Below are 7,018 nucleotides of genomic sequence, written 5' to 3'. Positions count from 1 at the left end.
TGCAACTAATTGATAATGCTGTGGATCATATTGTTGATTAAACATGTTTTCTTTGTCCTGGAATCTTAAACATCAAAGCTAAAATGTGGATTCTATTCTACTTAGTGAATAAGCCCTCACAGCTTTCATTTTACTCCTCATGCCAGTCTGTGTTTCCTACCCTTATAGTCTCTTCATTCTGATTTACTTACTTGGCTTTATTTTGAGTATGGTGTATCGTAGAACTATTGGGACACCTTACATCCTCTTTGGAAACGATGGCATATAAAAAAATACTAGTTGAAAAATTTGAGGAAGGGCTGGTCCCCTGGCCTGGTGGGTAAGGACGTGAGATCCACATGGTCAATGATGTGGGTCGAATCCAAGCCCCAGCAGCTTGAAAAAACATGCTAGGTGTGTGTGCGTGTGCCCAGAATCCCAACAGGAGGCAGAAATGGAGAAGGAATTGCCATGTGACTGGATCTATTAGGGGGTGCTTTCTTCCTCTTCTCTCTTCTCCCTCTGTCTCTCTCTCTAGCAAGTGCATGTGTCCTCTGGCAAATGGGAAAAAAAAGAAATTTGTCTGGTTTTTGCTTCTTGTTCCTATAGATAAACTTTAAATCCTTGGAATTTCCTGAGTTATAGGAGTGTCTTTGTTATTTATAAAGGATCCTTTACCACATTCGAGTTTTTGCTAGCAAAATAACTCATGTTGAGCCCTAGATAGTTTTAGGATAAGGGTTGGCTATGCTGGAAAGACCAACCTCTAAAGAAGGTTAGAACTCTTTTTTTTTTAATAAAAAAAGGAATTATTTTTTAATTGAATTGAATTATTATTATTAATTTGATTTAGGACACATATTCTCACGAGAGAGAGAGAGAGAGAGTAGGAGCAAGGGGGGGAGAGTGAGAAAGTAAACTACCAGGGACTTGAACCATGGTTGACCACATGGGAGTGTAATTCCTTAACCACCATGTCTCCTGCTGGCCCCAGAAGGTTAGAACTCCTAAACCTCAAGGAGTGCATGAGAATGGAGATTGAATTCAGTCACATTGTGTGACTAGTGATTCCCTCATACATACCTACTCAATGAAATGTCAATAAAAACCCCGGACACTGAAGTTTGATTATGCTGGTGAACATATTGATGTACCAGGAGGACAGTGTGTCCTGATTCCACAGGGAAAAGACATGGAAACTCAGCATTCGGGACTCTTCTTGACCTTGTCCTATTGCCTCATTTGGCTGGTCCTGGTTTGTATCCTCTATAATAAAACTGTAATTGAAAATGTTGTGCTTTCCTGTGTTCCGTGAACCTGAGAAGTAATGAAGACTCCCTGAATTTACAATCAGTTGCTTAGAAATGCTGTTGGCCTGGGGACTCTCAAAATTGTGGCTGGCATCTGAAGTGAAGGGAAAAGGTCTATGTGAGGGCATGAACAGCAGGAGGTAGGGAGCATGAGGTGCCACATGAGAAGCTTTCTATCACAATCAGTGTACTCTGCAGAGTATGGTGACGTATCTTAGAGTATCCCAACTGATTAGGTACACACAAGATCATAGATAATGGAATTTTAATGGAAAGGACCATAGATAGTGTCTAATTCAACCTCTTGTTTCACAGGTGAGAAAAATCGGGCTTAGTGAGTTTGGATGTCTTTCCTGAGAGAACACAATCATCTAGTGCCAAGGTCAGAAATAAGAACCCAGTGCTTTCTCCCCAATACCGTGCTGATGAAATGATTTAATCTAGCTACCAAATAAACTGAAACTACTATAAGTAAATAAGTACGTTCCCTAAAACACTCAGACTCCTTTGCTTAGACAGAAAAACACGAAGGATGAGAAGATTCAGATGAGGTCAAAGATTTTGGCAAACATACATTTTAACTGGCAGAAAAATGACAAAAGCTCTTTGTTTCCTGCATGTTATATTGATTTTAAATAATTAGAAAATTGAATTAAAAAGGAAGCATACAGTTTCAGAGGCTAGAAGACCAAGTATGGAAGCAAAATGGAATCAAGCTTTGTATAATAGTTTATAGAATATTGGTAATGTTCTCTAGACTGGTCCATAATGAATTCAATTTCTTGTAAATTTTATTTAACTTTATTTATTTTTGCCAGAAGTTGTGTGCACTTGCCAGAGAGAGGCAGACAGGCAGAGGGAGAGGGAGAAATCATTCCCCAGTAGGGCATAGTAATGCTGCAATTTATTTTCCTCTATTTTTTTGTCCTGTCAGGATTTGGGGTTCACAAACACGTACATGCTCAGTGTGTTTATCAAGCTATCATGGCTGGGATTTGAACTACATGGCCAGCCATGAGGGATCCAGCTCCTTTAATCACTATGCCATGAAGCTGGCCCTGATTTTTTTCTAATTTCCAAATAAGTTATTGATATGTTCATCATGTACAATGTGATGTTTTAAAATACATATATACTTTATGGAACAGATGTGGGAATTAACATTTGCATTATCTCACATACTTATCATTTTTGTGGGGAGGACCCATAAAATCTACTTTCTTGGGAACCAATAGTTAGCGTAATGGCTATGTCGCTGGACTCCCACGTAGTCGACCGCGGTTCGTGTCCCGGACCCGGTGGCTTAAAACTCACGCCGGGCGCGTGTGCGTGCGTGCCCAAGATCCCGAGAGGAGAATGGAGGAGAAGGGATTGCGGCGTGACCATCCCCCCTGGGGGGTGATTTCTCGCTTTCTGTCTCTATGTCTCTCTCTGTCTGTCTGGCGAGTGCACGCACCCTACAGTGAAAATCTCTCAAAAAAAAAAAAATCTACTTTCTTAGTGACTTTCAAAATATGATATATTATTATTGGGAACCAGCAGTTAGCACAATGGCTATGTCGCTGGACTCCCACGTAGTCGACTGTGGTTCGCGTCCCAGACCCGGTGGCTTAAAACTCATGCTGGGTGCATGTACGTGCGTGCCCAAGATCCCGAGAGGAGAACGGAGGAGAAGGGATTGTGGCGTGACCATCCCCCCGGGGGGTGATTTCTCGCTTTCTGTCTCTATGTCTCTCTCTGTCTGGCGAGCGCACGTGCCCTTTAGTGAAAACCTCTCAAAAAAAAAATGATATGTTATTATTAACTACAATAACCATATTGTACAGTAGATCTCTTAAGCTTATTTCTTGGGCCTAACCAAAATGTTGCATCCTTTGACCATTATCTTCCCAACCTCTCATCCCTACCCCAATCCCTATGTAACCAGGATGGATTAAACTTATATGAGTTCAACTTTTTTAGAGTCCATATATAAGTGATATTGCCTTTCTTTTTTAGATTTATTTATTTCATTTTATTTATTATTATTATTTTAAAATTTGCTTTAGGGCATGTACACTCACGAGAGAGAGAGAAAGAGAAAGAGAGAGAAAGTAAGCTGCCAGGTCCAGGACTAAAACTGGTTGGCCATGTGGTAGTCTAGCGCCACAACCGCCATGCCACCTGCTGGGCCCTAGTGTTGGTCTTCCTGTGCCTGGCTTATTTCACTTAACATATTGTCCTCCGTGTTCATCCCTGTCTTGCAAATGAAAGGATTTCCTTCTCTCTTTTTTTAATGTTCAAAGTCTCATACACATGCCTGAAAGAGAGAGAGAGAGAGAGAGATACCTTCCCTCAAAGAGGGCCTAGTGATACCACAATCCTTTTTCTTCCAATTCTTCAGTCCATCAGGATCCTGGGCACATGTACTTCTGTCCATCATGTCTTTTAAGACTCTGCAGCCACGATTCAAACCTGTAAGATCTGGTTTCCTTTGTGCAGCACCTAACCTCTATGCTATGGGTTTGGCCAGTGGTTTTCCTTCTTTTTAAATTTCAAATAGTAGGGACCAGCAGGTGGTATGGTGGTTAAGGTGCTGGACATTTCCACATGGCCAACCACAGTTCAAGTCCTGGACCTGGTGGCTTGCTTTCTCACTTCCCTCTCTCTCTCTCTCTCTCTCTCTTTATCTTCCCTTCTCTCTCTCTGCTCTTTCTTGTCAAGTTACAAAAAAAAAAAAAAAAAAAAGAATGAATTAAATAATTAAAATAAATATTTAAAAAAGAATTATTAAAAAAATTTTTGAATACTATTTTATTGTGTATAAATACCACATTTTCTTTATCTATTCATGCACTGATGAACAGTTAGGTTGATTCTATATCTTGGCTATTGTGAATAATGCTGCAATGAATATAGGAATGCATGTATCTTCTTTTTTATTATTTTATTTTATTTTATTGGAGAGGTTTTCACTATAGGGTGCATGCGCTCACCAGACAGACAGAGAGAGACATAGAGACAGAAAGCGAGAAATCATCCCTCAGAGGGGATGGTCACGCTGCAATCCCTTCTCCTCCATTCTCCTCTCAGGATCTTGGGCACGCATGCACACGCACCCGGCGTGAGTTTTAAGCCACCGGGTCCGGGATGCGAACCGCGGTCGACTACGTGGGAATCCAGCGACATAGCCATTACGCTAACTGCTGGTTCCTGGGAATGCATGTATCTTCTGACATACTGATTTCATTTCCTTTAACTATATACCTGTAGTAGGATTGCTAAATCATATAATAGCTTTCTTTTTAAAATTGTTTAGAACTATTTTACTTAATTTTATGAATTATTATTATTATTTATTTGATTAGAGAGAAACAAAGAGAGAGAGGGACAGTGAGAAAGCAAGCAGCTAGGTCTGGCACTTGAACCACAGTCGGCCATGTGGGAGTCTAGCACCTTAACCACCATGCCAGCTCCAATAGCTTTATTTTTCATTTTTTGCGGAACCTCCATAGTGTTTTCCATAATGACTATACTAATTTGCATTCCCACCAACAGTGTACGAATTCTCTTTTCTTCATGCCCTTACCAATACTTGTTATCTTTTGTCTTTTTGATAATAGCCATTCTAACAGAGGTGAGAGGTGATATTACCCCTTTTTTTTTTTTTTTTGGAGAGGTTTTTATTTATTTATTTATTTTGCTATAGGGCGCATGCACTCGCCAGACAGAGAGAGACAGAGACAGAAAGTGAGAAATCACCCCCAGGGGGGATGGTCATGCCGTAATCCCTTCTCCTCCATTCTCCTCTCGGGATCTTTGGCACGCACGCACATGAGCTTGGAGTGAGTTTTAAGCCACCGGGTCCGGGACATGAACCACGGTCGACTACATGGGAGTCCAGCGACATAGCCATTATGCTAACTGCTGGTCCCCTCTTTTTCTTTTATTTTAAGAGAGATTTTTGCTATAGGGCATGTGCACTTACTGGAGAGACAGAGAGACAGAAAGCAAAAAATTGCTGCCTAGTGGGGATGGCCACACCGCAATCCCCTCTCCTCCATTCTCCTCTTGGGATTTTGGGCATGCACGCACCAGCACCCTGTGTGAATTTTAAGCCACCAGGTTTGGGACTCAAACTGCTGTCAATTACATGGGAGTCCAGCAATGTAACCATTATGCAATGTAACCAATTTTGGTCTCCAAAATTGATTTTTTAAAAGGAGTTTATAGGAAGTATTCACAATTTTATTATTTGGGGATCCAAATCAGTGAAGATGACTGTTATTTTTGTTTATCTGAGATACAAAGGGGTTTATTTTTATTTCTGACTGAAATGTAAAATGCTTAGTCATACTGGAAACAATGCAAGGCACTGGTTTTGCTTCTACATAATCACATACTGTCATTTTAGCTCTTTATAGGTCTGGAAACCGAGGCAGAGAAAGTAAACTTGCTTCAGGTCACAGGGCTGGCAAATAGTGCAGTTGGTTTCCACTGAGTAATGATGCCTCTGTATTTTCTTCATGGAACGTCAGTAGCTAATTTATTATAGTAGTTAACGCCTGCCCATTCATTTATCATTTAATGATGCATGGCCCTATATTTTTATTTCACTTTGCCTATGTGATTATCTTATGTTCCCACTGCCCTGAAGGCACCTTTAACAACCAGAGCTTCCTTATGCTGGCCCTTAGTATGGATGGGAGCCATAGGTGGCATAATGGTTAAGGTGCCGAACTCCCACATGGCTGACCTCGGTGGAGTCCCAGACCTGCAGCTTAAAACTCATACTGGCTTGTGTGCATGCATGCCCAAAATCCTGAGAGAAGAATGGAAGAAAGGGATTGTGGCATGGCCATCCCCCTGGGGGGGGGGGTGATTTCTCATTTTCTCTGTCTCTCCAGTGAGTGCAGGTGCTCTATAGCAAAAAAAAAATTTTTTCTAAAATAAATAAATAGATAGATATTCATGGACTGAACGAATGACCAGGTTCACGTCCACTTGGACAAGTTGTCAGAGAACTTGTTGTCCATCAAACTTTACTCATCTTCATGGTTGGTGGAATTATCTACAACACTATCTTTGACCAAAACTGAAATCTTGAACATTGATATTGAGATTTCTGTTAGAATCTAAAAAAAATCTTCTATAAACTTAGGAATGCTGAGACCTATTTTCTTCCTATGGACAGTTAAATATTTCCTAGGCCTTCTGAAATGTTACTAAAGCTCAAAATGTGGGGTGTCAGCAAAAGGCTGCTGCCATCTAAGACATGGTTCCTAGCCTATCCCCAAAGCAGTGACTGAGGGGAAAAAATGACCTAATCCTCCCAAGCTTTTATTTCCTGTAAAACAAGTTTAAGACTCCCTTAGCATTGGGGCCAGTGGTGGCATGGTGGTTAAGAGCGCTGGACTCCCACATGGCTGATCACAGTTTGAATCCCAGACTGGTGGCTTTCTCTCTCTGCCACCCCCCCTCCTCTTCCTCCTCCTCTCTGGCTAAATTAAAATAAATAAATAAGTAAAGTTAAATAAAATAACTCTTAAATAAAACCCAAAAACTCCTTAGTATAATGATCTTCCTGAGAACTCAAGGGGACAAATGTCAAAAATAAGCTTTTCTTTCTTTTTTTTTCATTCATTCATTTTATTTTTATTTTCCAGAGAGAGAGAGAGAGAAAGTGAGAAAGCAAGCCACCAGGTCCAGGACCTGAACCATGGTCAGCCATGTGAGAGTGTCCAGCACCC

The sequence above is a fragment of the Tupaia chinensis genome, unplaced genomic scaffold (assembly GCF_000334495.1).
Source record: "Tupaia chinensis unplaced genomic scaffold, TupChi_1.0 Scaffold150175_2, whole genome shotgun sequence".
NCBI classification, from domain to species: domain Eukaryota; kingdom Metazoa; phylum Chordata; class Mammalia; order Scandentia; family Tupaiidae; genus Tupaia; species Tupaia belangeri.
The sequence above is the reverse complement of the archived record's forward strand: the minus strand, read 5'-3'. Positions refer to the sequence as shown.